Genomic DNA, 16,866 nt, shown 5'->3' with positions numbered 1-16,866 from the left:
TCTAACCAACTGAGCCGCCCAAGAGCCCCTTGACTGTGATTTTTTTCTTTTTCTAAGAGATAAATAGGGGTACCTGGTTGGCTCAGTCAAAAAAGCATGCAACTTTTGAGGTCGGGTCATGAGTTGAGTCCCATGTTGGGTGTACAGATTACTTAAATAAATAAACAAACAAATAAACAAACAAACTCAGGGTGCCTAGGTAGCTCAGTACAGAGCCTGCTTGGGATTCCAAATCTCTCTCTAAATAAATAAATCAGCTTTGAAAAAATAAACAAACTTTGAAAAAGAGAGAGAGATCATTGACAGGGACTTTGGAATCTCTTTAATATACACAGATAATGGCAAACACATTTATTTACAGTTTTCTTTCTGAAAAACAACCTTTCCAGAAGTCAATGTCTGTTATACGATAGCATGTATCTATCTTGTTTCATGTGGGAGCGGGGGTCACATCTTTTGTTATAATGGATGATGTTGAAATGTACTTGATGTGGCAGTTGAATGCCACAGCAGCGGCAGGTACCCTCATCTCTTCTGACTCTCTTTGCAATCTCCCTTTCACTTCCGGAAACATGGCCTCTGGTGTGGCGGTCTCTGATGGCGTCATCAAAGTGTCCAGTGACATGGAAGTGTGTAAGTCCTCCACACCAGAGGAGAGGAAGAAGCACAAGTAGGCGGTAGGCTTCTGCCTTAGCAAGGACAAGAAGAACATCATCCCCGGAGGAGGGCAAGGAGAGCCTTGCCAGACGATGTGGGCCAGACGACGGACGACCGTGACGCCACCTTTGTCAAGATGCTGCCACACAACTACTGCCACTATGCCCTCTATGACACAACCCGTGAGACCAAGGACAGCAAGAAGGAGGACCCGGTGTTTATCTTCTGTGCACTGGAGCCTGCACTACTTAAGAGCAAAATGATCTCAGTCAGCTCCAAGGACGCCATCAAGAAGAAGCTGATGGACATCAAGCATGAATTACAAGCAAACTTGTTGTATGAGGAGGTCAAGAACCGCTGCACCCTGTCAGAGAAGCTGGGAGCCAGTGTTGTCATCTCCTAGGAGGGCAAGCCTTATGCGAGCCCCCTGCAGCCCCCTGCCTGGAGTATCTGGCAGCCCCAGACCCACCAACGGAGGTTGCAGGCTGCACCCTTCCTGCCAGACTGGAGGGGGTGTCGGATCCCAGCAGGGGGAGGGTTATCTCTTTACCCACAAACAGCCCCCTCACCCCCTGGACCTTCCTCCCCGCCCCCCCATCCCTGATGGTTCTGACCTCCCCAAACTGCTTTAGATGTGATTCCACTTGGGTTGAAGCAGGACCAAGGTCTCCCCAGCCACCCCAGTTTGGGGGGGTCCTGTATTTTTTTTAATGACACCCCAATTCCCAACCTGCTCCTTCCTTTTCCCACTCTGCCAACTTCTAACGGCAGTAGTGACTCTGCACTTGTCTATTTAGTTCTGTGTATAAATGGAATGTTGTGGAAATGACCTCTCCTTGCGACGTCTGGTTCCCCTCTTCTCTGTCCCTGGTCACAACTACTTATGGAAGCAGGACCAGTAATCGACCTTCAATTAAACACACACACACACACACACACACACACGTACTTGATGTGGCCCATTAATGAGTAATGCCATTTATGTGCATTAGTCAATTTGCCAAATTCTGATATTTTATAGTATCATCAGCTAGGAGTTATTATGTAAAAGTCAGTAAAATGTGTTTGAGTATACAGCTCCTTAGAGTGCTCATGATCGTGTTATTAAACCTGCATTATTGAGCTTATGGTCTGAGTTTTCATCTAAATTAATATGACTCAGCCTGAAGGCAAAAGAACATATTAAACGAGGGTTCCTTGGAGAAATGGCTAATTCCAGAACTGGAGCAAAAAAAAAAAAAAAGTACAACATGAGCCCTAGAATAACTGTTATGCCAAAAAGTAAGAATGTAATCAAAAAGACATGGCAGCCAGTTTGAAGGGGCTCCTAACTGGCCAAATATGGACAGTTTGAACATCAAGTATAATAAAAATTATGTATTGTGTCCTATAATCCATGGAATTGAATAAAAATCCACAAGTCCATACTGCTAAAATAAATAGGGATGAAAGGAAAGTGATTCTTCAGAGAAGAATGCCAACTAATAAATGTAGAAAAGACAATGGAGTTGGAAAATCAACCTTTCTGAACCTTTATAGTAATGACTGATTCAGGGAAGAATTATCAATGGCTGCAAAAAGTAGGGTGAATACATGAGGAACAATAGGATATCTACATTGTCCCAAAGCATTTTACAACACATTTATAAACTACAAAGGGAAAAGAGTGATTTCTAGTGAAATCTAGTGACAGACACCACCTTAATCAAAGGATCAATGTTAACATCACCAATTTTGGAACAAGCAGACATCATGGGTCTCCCGATGTGATGCACTGGGAAGAACACGATAGCACTGATGAAGTATCTTGCCCCAAATGCATCACCTAATGTAATCATGAGAAAACATCAGAAAGAAAGAAAGAAAAAACAAACAAACAAGGGACAGTCCACCAACTAATTGACCTACAGTCTTTGAAAAGCAATGACATGAGAGAGAGAGAGGTTGAATAACTCTTTCAGATTAAAGGTGAGTACGAAAACTATGAAGACTAAATGCCTTGTGTGATTTTGGAGTAGGTTCTGAATTGGAGAAGAGGGGATGGGGAGAAAGGGATTGCCATAAAATTACTGAAACAATTGGTGAGATTTGAATATGGACTGTATAGTAGGTAACAATAGTGAATCATTGTTAAATTTTCTGAATTTGATATTTGTGCTGTGGCTATGTAACAGACTGTTCTTGTTCTGAGGAAATAGCACGGGGAGCATTTATGGGTAAAAGACTACGTTGTCTACAACTAACTCTCAAATGGTTCAGGAAAAGCAAATGTGGCAAAATGTTAACAACTAGTGAATCTGGGTGAAGGGCAAGTTCTTTGTACCATTTTTGCCACTCTTCTGCACATTTGGAATTATTAAATGATGCTTGAACATCTCTTCCTGTTGTGTTATTCCATGAGTCTACAATATTCCTTTTAAGGGTGACAACAGCTGCATCTCAGGAAATCCTAGTGGGCATCCTCTCTGCTCTCTGTACTCTACATTACAATGCCTCATGTCTGAATACCAAGGCCATTACTCAATTTATTGTCCCAATTTTACTGATGAGGAAAATAGAGATTTAGGAAGCTGAAATAATATGTTAGATTAGATGCCTCCTCACGACTTAGTGAATATTCACACATACACACCCAACCTCTGTGAGCAAATTATATTTTCCCCATCCTATATTTGTTGGGCTAGCACCATGGGGATTATTCTGGGAAAAGGGATGTTCACAGATAAGACACAGGAGAAATTTAAAATGGGATTGCATGGTTGGGCTTGCACTTCTGGGATTCTGCCATCACTATGAGAAAAATATGTCTTGGGTAGGCCCAGGGAGGATGAGACATATGTGAAGTGGGCCTGAAACTAATTCACAGATTGACGACAGGCCCAGCTGAGCCAGACCAGATCAACCAACACTAAGCCAGTTTGAAGGGGTTGTATGTATGTATGTAATTGGATGTATGTAATTGGATGTCACTGGGTCTTAGGGTGATTTGTCACAGAACACCAGGGTGGCCACAGGTAACTGGCACAGCAAATGTATCTGACATCACACATATAATAAAAGTTGGAGCCAAGACACTCAACCAAGTTGCTGTGGTGCCTCATACCGTTCCTATTTAAAGAGCATTTCCAGGGGCCCCCGGGTGGCTCAGTTGGTTAAGCTTCCAACTTCGGCTCAGGTCATGATCTCACGGTTTGTGAGTTCCAGCCCCGCGTTGGGATCTGTGCTGACAGCTCAGAACCCAGAGCCTGCTTTGGATTCTGTGTCTCCCTCTCTCTCTCTCTGCCCTTCCCCCGCTCGCTCTCTCTGTCTCTGTCTCTGTCTCTCTCTCTCTCTCAAAAATAAATAAACATTAAAAAAAAATTAAGGAGCATTTCCAAATAGGAATAGGCTTGCTATTCATAATGATAATTCATGACCCTGAGAACACCTAAGATACTTTCTGGATCATAAAATAAAAAGTGATTATAGCAAAAACTGCAAATGTGTTTTCTGTTTTTCCTAATTGAAAATTATGTCATATTTAATTAACCTTCCTGTTTACCAGCTTGGTTAAATGGTACTACCATTTTTCAACATTAATAACCATCAGAAATATTCAATAAACATAGATTTCAAGTGCTATGCAGTGGAAGCATTGTTTGAATAATCACCAGTCTCTAATGCCAGATGGAAAAATCAATTCTGTAAAAACTGGAGTGAATTTTCTAGCAGGAATTTTTACTCATCTGTGTCCTAAAACACCAGAGAATAGATTTTTCGGATGTTTTGATCCTCTGGTTTTAGTCTTTCTTCAAACCCAAACTGCAAAATTACACCTGTTCTTAAATTTCAGATCCAAAGCAAATTTCCCACTTAAACTTAAAGATATGTTGGGTTTGTTAGTTTTCCTCAATTACTAAAAATATTCCTACATATTTACCAAAATATTGAAAACATATTCTCTTACAGTAAAAAAGGAATTTTTTTTTTTTTTTTTTTTAGCAAAGGTGATTTTCTTTTTTCTCTTTTTTTAATTACATTTTTACCTCAAGACCGAACCATGTAACACGTCTCTGGAAGGGTAGCACAAGAGTCGCGTTGTGACTGTCATTCGGTTATGCAACAGTGCCCGCGTCTTCCAGCAGATTGACTTTGAGGTAGGCAGAGTCATAATTTCTGGTAAAAGAAATAGCCGCTGCTAATTCTTCTGGGACAGTGCTGTCAGCCTCCATTCAAATGAGATGGAGAGGAAGGGGGGAGGGAAAGGAGAGAGAGGAAAAAGCAAAAAAGGGAGAAATGGCAAGTTAATGCTCAGTCATAGGCTATCACATACATGTGTGGGACGGGAAATATAATACTAGGAGAACCGGAGTTTGTCTCCTCCAGAACCCCTAATAAACTCCCTAAAACACAACCTTATTTTCTGATACGAAAGACTGATTTTTTTCCTTCCTGTTATTAAAAAAAAAAAGGCAGCTTATTTGCAGAAACCGGAGTTTAAGATAGCTGTGGTGGTATCGTCTACAAAGCTGAAAGATGCTCTTTTTTGTTTCATATTCTCATTAATGAGAGAAGCAAAGGGGATGTGGACTAGAACAAACTCTGTAAAAGAATGGAGTGCAAAGAAGTCTCCCACTGACATGAAAAAGTCAATTCGAAATGTGAGCTAATGTCACGAGAATCGAGTTTCAGGAAGTGACTGAATAGATGTCCTTTCCTTTTAGTGGTAGATGGCATAGTCTCCTCATACTCTCGTGAAAAATATTTGTTCTTCGGCCATTTTTGCTGGTAAGAGGACCGTGCTGCTTGAAAGACTGAAACAAAACCATTGCTCATGGGAAGGCCTGAGGAAGCTCGAAGAGGCAGGGTGTGCCATTGATTCCCGTTCTTTCTTTCTTTTTTAATTTTTAATTTTATTTATTTTTGAGAGAGAGAGAACGAGTGGGGTAGGGGCAGAGAGAGAGAGAGTGAGAGAGAGAGAATGTCAAGCAGGCCTCGCACTGTCAGCGCAGAGCCTGACTGGGAGCTCGAACCACGAACTGTGATCATGACCTGAGCCAAAATCAAGAGTTGGACGCTCAACCAACTTAGCCACCCAGACACCCCTCTCTCCTTAACATTTTTAAGGTTTATTTTCCTTCCAAGTTAGGATGTAAAAGTGGTGAGACATTCCACTCCACGTCTTTAAAGAGGCCACCTCAACTCTAAGAACAGGCACTGTTTTCAGAGCACTTAGTCTATGCAGGCAGCAGGCTTACATGATAGAGCCAGGATCTGAACTGAGCACTCTTACTCCACATCTCGTCCACTTAACCTCCCAAACACACATTTGGAAAGCGTCATTCCACAGCTTTCTCCCCCTAGAATCCCCTCACACTCTTTGCTCTAGCAGGCAGTGGCTTGGAAATGTTTTATCTGTATCTGTAGCCTAAGATACCGATAGACGCCTGGGGTGAGGGAGGAGCACAGGGTTGGAGGATGGGTTGTGTAGGCCTTCTACTTCCCATCTTTGCTCCTCAGGGCTCTGGAGCAATGTGTGGGACTTCGGAGAGCAGCCATTGTCCCTGTTACCCAGAGGTTCAAACATCCTTCCTCATCTGGGCCAGTTGAGGGGATGCTATCACCTTCCACATCCCCGGGCTAGCAGAGTAGCAGAAGCTAATTCTGGGAGAGGCGACCTCTTCCAGGAGCCCAGGCAGGGTTCGCACCCCAAACAGACCTACGGTCTGTCTTTAACGCTCCCATTTCCCAACCTCCCAATTTCCTCATCACTGAATTTAGGTGGCATTAATCCTTTTGAAAGAAAGCTGGACATCAACAAATAAAGCACCTCTCTGAGGCAACGCAGCTACCTTGCCCGCCTCGTTCATGCTGCTGTTTATTTAGTTACCAGACCGAACATCACCCCAACTCAGAGTTCAAGAGGTTGGTTTCAAAAACTAGTTGACATAAACAGATCAGAAATGGAATGTCAGATTGAAGTGGCTGAATTACTGGCTGCAACTCTGAAAGAGCTTCTGTATTACCATTTTGCTAAATATGACTTCGTATCAAGTATCCGTTTATTTTCTTCGACCGGAGCAGGTGGCAGCCTAAGTGATCGTGACTGATGTCTGAAATTCCTTAACTGGAAACTGTCTTTCCTATATCAGTTAGACAAAGGTTTTTTCATGCAATCTCCTTCAGTCAATGATACCTCTTCTAGCTCTACAGTAGGTACATTATTACTAAGTCATCCCGAGGAAGAAGGGAAAGGAGAGAGAAATTCTGGTGCCTGAAGAGGGGAGGGAGAGATGATATTAGACAACTGGTTTCTTGAGTAATTTCTCAAAACTACTCTTTTATTGAAGACAGGCCCATCAAGCATTTTCTGAGTAAATGAAAAATGGGAGAGGGTAAGGGAAGAAGGGAAATTTTTGAAAATGGACACTGATTTTACTTCTTTACTTTATAAAAGGTAGTTAAATAGTACTTTGGCAACCAAACTAGAAAACAGTAGAAGGGAAATTCCTCCAGCTCAAAAAGGGAATCTGTGAAAACCCCACGGCTCGCATCATATTTATTGGAAACATACTGGAAGCTTTTCCCTTAAGACCAAGAATGAGACAAAGATCTCCAACCTCACCATTTGTATTCCATTCAACTAGAGGTCCTAGCCAGAGCACTTAGGCAAGAAAAAGAAAAGGCATCCAGATTGGAAAGGAAAAAGTAAAACAATGTCTATTTGCAGATGACATGATCCTGTATGTACAACATCCAGCAGAATCCACTAAAAAATGATTAGAACTAATAAACAAGTTCGGCAAAGTGTCAGGATACAAAACCAATACACAAAAATCAACTGTATTTTTGTATACCAGCAAGGGACAACCCCAATAAAGAAAACAGTTCTATTTACCACAGCATAAAAAATAGAATACTTGGGAATAGATTTAACAAACGACATGCAAAATTTATATTCTGAAAACTACAGAAAGTTGCTGCGATAAATTGTAAAAGACCTAAATAACGGAAAGTCATCCTATGTTCATGAATCGAGAAGACTTAATATAGTTAAGACAGCAATACTTCCCAAATCGACCTACAGATTCAATGCGATCCTTGTCAACATCCCAGGAGGATTTTTTTTCCAGAAATTGATAAACGGATCATAAAATTCATGTGGAAATGCAAGGGACCTTGAATAGACAGACAGTTCTGAAAAAGAACAAAGTTGGAAGACACACAAACTGTTGAAAGCTCACAACAAAGCTATGGTCATGAAGCCGCCGTGGTGGTGGCAAGAGGGTTGGCTTATGAATCAATGGAATAGAGATGAAGTCCAGTAATAAAGCCTTACATTAATGTTCAAGTGGTTTTCATCAAAGATTCCAAGACAATTCAACAGGAGAATCATGATTTATTTAACAAATGGTTCGGAGACAACTGGATATTCACATGAAAAAAAAAAAATTAAGTCGTACCCCATCTCACACTACACACAAAAATTAAATCAAAATTAATCATGACCTAAATGTAAGAGCTCAAACTATGAAATTCCTAATAGGCGATACAGAAGTAAATCTTTGTGACCTGGGATTACACATGATTTATTTTTTTTTCAATATATGAAATTTATTGTCAAATTGGTTTCCATACAACACCCAGTGCTCATCCCAAAAGGTGCCCTCCTCAATACCCATCACCCAGCCTCCCCTCCCTCCCACCCTACACATGATTTCTTAAATACCAACCCAAAGTACGCAAAGGAAAAATAAACACATTGGACTACATCGAAATCAAAACTTTTTGTGCCTCAGTGGGCACAATCAGGAAAGTGAAAAGACAACCTACAGAATGGGAGAAAATATGTGTAAATCATGTATCTAACAAGGGATTGTATCCAGAATACACAAAGAACTCTCACAAATTAACAATAAAAAGACATATAAGCCAATTTAAAAATGGATTTGAATAGACATTTCTCCACAGAGAATATACAAATGGCCAACAGGTACATGAAAAGATGCTCCATGTCATTAGATATAAGGGAAATGCAAACAAACCACGATGATATACCATGTCACACCCACTGGGATGACTAAAATGAAAAAGATGACAATAGCAAGTGTTCATGAATATGTGGAAGCACTGGAACCCTCATTCGTTGCTGGTAAGAATGTAAAATTGTGCAGCTGCCTTGCAAAATAGTTTGGCGATCCCTCAAAATGCTAAACATAGAGTTACCATATGATTCAGCAATTTCATTCCTAAGTATATATCCAAGGGAATTGAAAACACGTTCATACAAAAGTGTGCTCACAAATGCTTATACCAGAATTATTCGTAACAGACAAAAGGTGGTTGTAAATGCCCATCTACTGATGAATGGATAAAAAATATAAGTTTGGGAGCACCTGGCTGGCTCAGTCGGTAGAGCATGTGACTCTTGATCTTGGGTTTGTGAGTTCCAGCCTCATGTTAGGTTTAAAGATTACTAAAAAAAAAAAAAAAAAAAAGTAAGCTTGCTTAAAATGGAATGTTGTTTGGCAATAAAAAAATAAGGAAGTACTGACACATGTTACAATATGAATGGACCTTGAAAACATTATGCTAAGTGAAAGAAGTCTGTCACAAATGATCACAAATTATATGATTCCATGTATGTGAAATGTCCAAAGTTGACAAATCCAAAAAGACAGAAAGGAGGTAGTAGATGCCCAGGGCTAAGGAAGGAGGGAAGGAGTGGAGAATTACTGCTAATATGCATAGGGTTTCTTTTTAGGGTGATGAAAATGTTCTAAAATTAAGTCAAGATGGTTGCACAGCTGTGAATATACTAAAAACCACTGTATACTTGCAATGGGTGAATTTTATGGTGTATGAAATATATCTCAAATCTTATAAAAACACACTTTCGCATAGGATATATTAGAGAAAAAAAACCATATCACTCTATCATAGGATTTAATTTTCAAGTTTGGGCTAAGATACTTTTGTAGAAACTGTGAGTTGACTACCCAACAACCATTCTTGTTTCTGAGAGTAGAATCCCAATTTGGTCCAAGTCGGAGGCAACAGTTTGCCCTGACCCCAGGTGAGTAGTATTGATTGACATAACTCCTAGTCAATCACAGGATCCTTATTTACCTGGGACAGTGATTGGTTCAAGGTGACCCAGCCCTGGCTGTTGACACAAAATGGGAACCTTCTGCTGAGTCTTTTTTTTTTTTTTTTTTAGAAAGAGCATGAGCAGGGGACAGGAGCAGAGGGAGAGAGAGAGGGAAAGAGAGAGAATCTTAAGCAGGCTCCACTCTCAGCAGGGAGCCTGATGTGGGGCTTGATCCCACGACCTGGGATCATGATCTGAGCCAAAATCAAGAGTCTGAGGCTCAACCAACTGAGCCACCCAGGCACCCCTGCTGAGAGTCTTAGTGGGATAAAAAGTTCTGGATGAAAAGATCCTTCCATTCTCTGCTTTTTGATTTTAGTTAGTAAGGAAGTGATGCATGTGGAGGCCTAATCATGAAAAAGAGAAGCTGTTTTGAAGCTGCTAGATTAACCATTTCTGGAACAACTTATCTCCAGAGTTTTCATAACACTTGTTAATCAGGCCCCATTGTTTAAACCACATTCTGTCAGATATGCTGTGAATTGTGGCTGCAAGCTTCTAATCGATAGTTTTGTCTTAAGTGGGCTTATTTGTGAATTTTCGCAAAATTGCATTTCAGATCTACATCAATGTTCTTCTTTAGACAATGCGATAAAACCGATCTAGATTTTTTCAGAAGACAGGCCTACTATTGGTCAGTGAAAAGTAAAAGAAGAGAGAATCTTGCTCGATGGGAGAAATGACCTTTTACACATGAAATGGATCAGAGTATTGGTCAGCCTTTGTTAGGAAGCCAAGGTGTTCCTAAGGATCACTTGTCAAAATTTCCAACAGGCATCCTCTAGGGCTTGGACTGGAGTGTTCATAAAATTCTTCATTCTCTGTTTCTTAATTCTTACATGAAAACTTCTATGATCACAGGCTCATTTTCATACAGAAGCAAGCAGCTGAGCTTCCAGATATGTTAATATTTTATAACTTGGTTAGCTTGGGCAAACTAACAACCAGAAGTCAGCTCTTAATTGGTTGCATCTAATTCTTTATGAAAATTGAAACAACATCTTATTATTCACCATTTAGTCAAGTTTTAGAAATTATTTTAGAAGTGAACAAGAGAGACGCCTGGCTGGCTCAGTCGGTAAAGCAGGTGACTCTTGATCTCAGGGTTGTGAGTTTGAGCCCCACATTGGGGGTGGAGATTACATTAAAAATAAATAAATAAAATCTTAAAAAAAAAAAAAAGAAGTGAGTAATAAATAAATCATGATAGAAAAGCAGACATCTTAATAATCCTGAAAAACTTACCCTTTCTCTTTAAATTGTTTATCTTAACAGAAACCAGGAAATTTGTAAAAATATCTACAACTGCTGATGCCATCATGGAATCTCTTTATAAATCTGTAACCCTGGGATTTACACTTGTCTCACAACTGTGATTTAATTCTTTATATCTTTATGTATATAAGTGCTGTAAGCAATATGATTGGATCTAAATCAATGCAAAATTTGGCTATGAAATATTGAGACAGTCTCAAATATTATTGTGATAGAACTAATGCCACAGAGGCAGATGTAACTGTTGTTTTTTCAATCTTCAAATTTTACGCTAAGAAGGCAATTGGGTAAACTACTTCCAGAATAGCGAAGTGAACTCCATGTACCCACCTGTCAGTGCAACAACCATAAATGGCAAAAAATTTTTTTGAGAAATAAAACCACTTAAAGTGTCAAGAAATTGAGACACCTGGGTGGCTCAGTCAGTTAAGTATCCGACTTTGGCTCAGGCCGTGATCTCACAGTTGGTGAGTTTGAGCCCCTCATCGGGTTCTGTGCTGACAGCTCAGAGCCTGGAGCCTGCTTCTTTGGATTCTGTGTCTCTCTGTCTCTCTGTCTCTCTACCCCCCCCCCCAAGAATAAATAAACATAAAAAAAATAATTTAAAAAAATAAAGTTTCAAGAAATTGTCCTAAGGACATGTACTAAGGAAATGAGGAAACATGTAACAGGAAAATATAGTAAATTTTAGTGAGAATAGCAAAAATCTAGGGGACTTAAGCTAGAATCTGCTCTCCCCATCCACCCATCCAGTTTAGCACAAGTGGGTGTGGCCAAGAAAATGAGGCTGTCTCCCCTGAGCTCCCAATGGATGGCTATGGTGTCTCCTGGGGAGGGACATGCCACAGGCATTTCTCATACCAGCCCCAGGTCTGTATCACAGAGGCTGAGTTCCAAGCAAGTATGGCTGAGAGGACAGAGGCTTTCTTCTTCCATCAAGCCCCACTCATAGGGCAAAGGATCTATGTCAGGTGTGAAAGGCTGAGACCATAGGAGCTCTGATTGCCCTCATCTCAGTTCATTCATGGGTCAGAGCATCCACACCAAGAAAGGCAAACTGTGAAGTTCAGGGGCCCCTGCCCCCACCCAGCACCCTACTCCTAAAACAGGTGTCACTCACAGAGAAGCACGCCGTTGTCCCTGCCTTCGGCTCTGGAGCCACAGCTCAGATTTTGCTGAGGAGCAGAGGCAGGCTATAAAACAGAAGTTCTCCCCAAAAAGAACTGACTTTATTTGAAACAGAATGTGGGGAAGTAAAAGCCTAAGGACATTCTCAAAGCTAAACCATAGGCCATCTAGTTTCCCAGGGAAAACCAGAGAAAGATACAACTAATAGAGCATTCCTGGGGTTCGAACAGACTTCCAAGACTGGCTTCAAAAACCTCCCCTGGAAAGAGGCCTGAATTTAGTTGGATCAGCCTGTAAAGCAGTTCAGACCCCCAAGGCACTGTCAAAAAAAAAAAAAAAAAGATACAGTAATCAGTCTGGCAATTAGTAGAACCTAACATCTGGGTGTGATACCAATAGGGGCAGACAGCTCAACTGAGATTAGGGAAAATGAAAGGCAAAGGGAACTCTAATGGGGTGCCTGGGTGGCTCAGTTGGTTAAGCGATGAGGCGCAGATTCTCGATTTCGGCTCAGGTCATGATCTCATGGTTCGGTTCGTGAGTTTGGGCCCCAAGTCAGGCTCTGCACGGACAGCATGGAGGCTGCTCGGGATTCTTTCTCTCTTCTCCCTCTCTCTCCTCCTAAGCCCCTCAAAAATAAATAAGTAAACTTAAAAAAATGGAACTCTGATAAAACTAGTACCATCCTCACACTGCAGGGAAAGTAGACTTCCCTAAAAAAAAGTCCAGCCACGACACTAGGCAAATAAACGGACACACAGCAACATGCCCTAGGGGTGGAGGAAGTCAATGTCCAGAGTTGCTAATAGACATTGACTAAAATTTCCAGTTTTCCACAAGAAATTTGAGACATGCAAAGAAGCAAAAAGTGTGACCCACACGCAAGGAAAAAAAAAAAAAAGCAGGCAACAGAAACTGCCTGGATCCAGCTGTTATACATAACAGAGAAAGACTTTGAAACGGTCATTATAAATATCCTTGAACAGCTAAAGAAAACTGTGGTTAAAGAAGTAAAGAGGGGCACCCGACTGGCTCAGTCAGTAGAGCACACAACTCTTGATCTTGGGGTTATAATTTCAAACCCCATGTTGGGTGTAGCAATTACTTAAAAATAAAATCTTAAAAAAAAAAGGTAAAGGGAGGTATGATGATAATGTCTGATCAAATAGAGAAAATAAACAGAAATCATAGGTGGCACCTGGGTGGCTTAGTTGGTTAAGCATCCAACTCTTGATGTGGGCTCAGGTCATTATCCCACAGGGTTTGTGAGACCGAGCCCTGAGTTGGGTTCTGCCCTGACAGCATGGAGCCTGTTTGGGATTCTCTCTGTCTTCCTCTTTCTCTACCCCTCCCCTGCTGGCATGCTCTCTCTCTCAAAAATAAATAAACTTCAAAAAAAAAGAAATTATTTTTTAAAAAAGAAACAAATGCAGATTCTGGAGTTGAGAAGTACAATAACTTAAATGAAAAATTTATTACAGCAGTTTTGAACTGGCATACGAAAATTATCTATGAATTTGAAGATAAATCAATAGAGATTATATAATCTGAGAAACAGAAAAAAGATGATGGAAAACGAGCAAAACCTCAGAAAAATGTGGGATACCAACATACATATAATTGGAGAATCAGAAGGGGAGAAGAGAGAAAGAAGCAGAAAAACCTTCTGAAGAAATAATGACTGAAAACTTCCCATATTTGCTCTAAAAAAGAATAACCTACACATCCAAGTTCAACCAATGTTACGTAGGATAAACAGAACAAAGATCCACACCTAGATACATCATGTAAAAATGTGAGAAGACTTTTTTTGAAAGAGAAAATGTCGAAGGCAAAGAGAAAAATCTCAAAAGCAGTGATTGGAAAACAACTTGTCATGTATGAAAACCCCCATAAGATTACCCACCGACTCCTTATTAGAAAAACAAGGGAATCTAGAAGGGGACGTATTCAAAGAACTGTACAGGGGCGCCTGGGTGGCGCAGTCGGTTAAGCATCCGACTTCAGCCAGGTCACGATCTCGCAGTCCGGGAGTTTGAGCCCCGCGTCGGGCTCTGAGCTGATGGCTCAGAGCCTGGAGCCTGTTTCTGATTCTGTGTCTCCCTCTCTCGCTGCCCCTCCCCTGTTCATGCTCTGTCTCTCTCTGTCCCAAAAATAAATAAACGTTGAAAAAAAAAAATTAAAAAAAAAAAAAAAAAGAACTGTACAAAAAAAATCTGTCAACCAAATATGTAAAACCAGCAACACCACCTTACAAAAATGAAAACAAAACAAAGACACTCCTAGATAAACAAAAACCGAAAGAATCTGTTGCTAGCCAACCCACCTTACAAGAAATACTAAAGGAAGTGCCGTGGGCTGAAAGCAAGCGAAGCCTGATGGGAATTCAAACACACACATGCATACACACACAAAACAGGTAAAGGTAATTAGGTAATTGAAGATGGTGTGAATGCATGTTTCATCTCCTTTCTTCTCTTAACTGATTTAGAAAGCAATTAAAATAATGTGGGAGGGTGCACAGGCTGTCCAGGGGGTGGCGCTGTCCCTGTTGCACTGGCAGCGCCCCCCTGTGGCACATGGGGAGGGAGGGCGGGCCTTCCCAGCTGCTCACTCAGCTCCCCTTGCCTGTAGCAACCCAGCTTCCAGGAGGCAGCAGTGCTCGACCTGCGTCCCGGTGCTGCCACCACCCACAGACATCGGTGTCAGCCCTGGCCGGGCCGAGGCCGGAGACTGGTCACCTCCTCGGGGAGCCATTCCAGCAGCTACTCTCCAGGTCCCAGCAATAAACTCCTCTGAAGCTGAGCAGCCATTCCCCACACATTCGTGGGCCCTGGGAATCAGGTAGATTGGGAGGTCACCAGCTCCAAACTGAGCTTGGTCCCTGGGCCCCCTCTGACACTCCCCCTACCCTTGGTTCTCTGGTCCTGAACTCCCACCACCTCAGAAAAGGTTCCAGGTCTGGTGGTGTCAGCCTCAAGGACAATGTCCCTGTAATGAGCACTGGGGTGGGACTAGAAGGGGCCCCCACCCCTCCTCCCCCAAGGATGTTGGCATCTGGTCTAACTCCAAAGGGCAGAAAGAAACCCACCTTGTGACCTTGGATAGGTCTCTTCTCCTTATAAGTCAAGTCATGGGCAGAGGTGGGGGCTGGTAGTGGGAGCTCCGCAGGGGTCCAAAACCCAACACCTGACACTCTTGAGACCTCTTGCCCTATACCGATGGGACTCTTCCTGCCCTGGGCTGTGGCTATCTGCCTTCCCTTATGATGAGACAGGGAGCGTGCTTCAGTTTGGTCTCGTTTTCAAACTCCTTAAGGAGGGGCCCTGGGTGGCTCAGTCGGTTGATTTCAGCTCAGGTCACGATCTCACGCTTCCTTGGATTGAGTCCCAAGTTGGGGCTCTGCGCTGACAGCGCGGAGCCTGCTTTGGATTCTCTCTCCCTCTCTCTGCTCCACCTGCGTGCTCTCTCTCTCTCTCAAAAATAAATAAATAAACTTTAAAAAACAAAATAAAATAAAATAATAAAATAATGTGTATATAATTGCATTGTTGGGCTCATACCACATAGAAATATCATATTTGTGACAATAATATTACAAAGGAGGTGGGTGGGAGCAAAGTTATATTGGAGTAAGAAAATTACACTTGATGGTAATTTTAACCCCCAGGAACAAATGAAGAGAACCAGAAATGGTAAACAAGAAGGTTAATATAACAAACACTATAAACATATACTGCCTTCCTTCTCTTTGTTTCTTTAAAATACATAAAATTAGGGGCGCCTGGGTGGCGCAGTCGGTTAAGCGTCCGACTTCAGCCAGGTCACGATCTCGCGGTCCGGGAGTTCGAGCCCCGCGTCAGGCTCTGGGCTGATGGCTCAGAGCCTGGAGCCTGTTTCCGATTCTGTGTCTCCCTCTCTCTCTGCCCCTCCCCCGTTCATGCTCTGTCTCTCTCTGTCCCAAAAATAAATAAACGTTGAAAAAAAAAATTAAAAACAAAAAAATAAATAAATAAAATACATAAAATTATGTAAAGTATGTTATACACACACACACACACACACATAATAGAAGAAACCACAAAAAAAAAAACCCTCAAAAAATACAGTGAAAAAAATCATTAAGGGAATTAAAATATTACACTGAAAAATACTCACTTAATGCACGTAAGAAGACTTTTGGTCACAATCACTAATGCATTTGGTCACTGAACAACCCAAACACCAAAAAGGTGAAAAACAGTGAGAAGATGCTTTCCAAAATTTGGTTCAAGGTACTAATACATTTAAGGATCTTTCTACAGTAGTACAAGTACAGTTCTTCAAGGGTTTGTTCTTAAGAGAACCTACTGTTTATTCACTTCTTCCTTGCCACCAGGGGGATAATATATTTATGTAAATTTCTCACAGTGACCCCACCGACTGCAGAGCTATGGAAGTGGAATTCTTGAATAGGAAGTAAATCAAACTGACTTGAGATCTATGATGGAATAGAGTCTATGTGAACTTGTTCACACAGGATTCAGAACCTCTTCCTTGGGTACACATCACATGCCCAGGAACATGATCCAATTTTCAGGGGAGAGAAATGATCTGCATGCACTTTTATGGAAAGATCGATATGTTCAAAGGCAGGTAATGCCCTGAAGCTTAATTGTTTTTGAGAAAAGGGGGCC

The 16,866-nt window shown here is 41.5% G+C and overlaps 1 pseudogene; it reads left to right on the top strand.

Annotated features, from left to right (window-relative positions):
• Positions 1-513: 513 nt before the first annotated feature.
• The window catches only part of LOC122480172, a 29,152-nt pseudogene continuing 12,799 nt past the window's right edge, over positions 514-16,866 (top strand).

The sequence above is a fragment of the Prionailurus bengalensis genome, chromosome A1 (genome assembly GCF_016509475.1).
Source record: "Prionailurus bengalensis isolate Pbe53 chromosome A1, Fcat_Pben_1.1_paternal_pri, whole genome shotgun sequence".
NCBI lineage: Eukaryota > Metazoa > Chordata > Mammalia > Carnivora > Felidae > Prionailurus > Prionailurus bengalensis.
The sequence above is the reverse complement of the archived record's forward strand: the minus strand, read 5'-3'. Positions and strand labels throughout refer to the sequence as shown.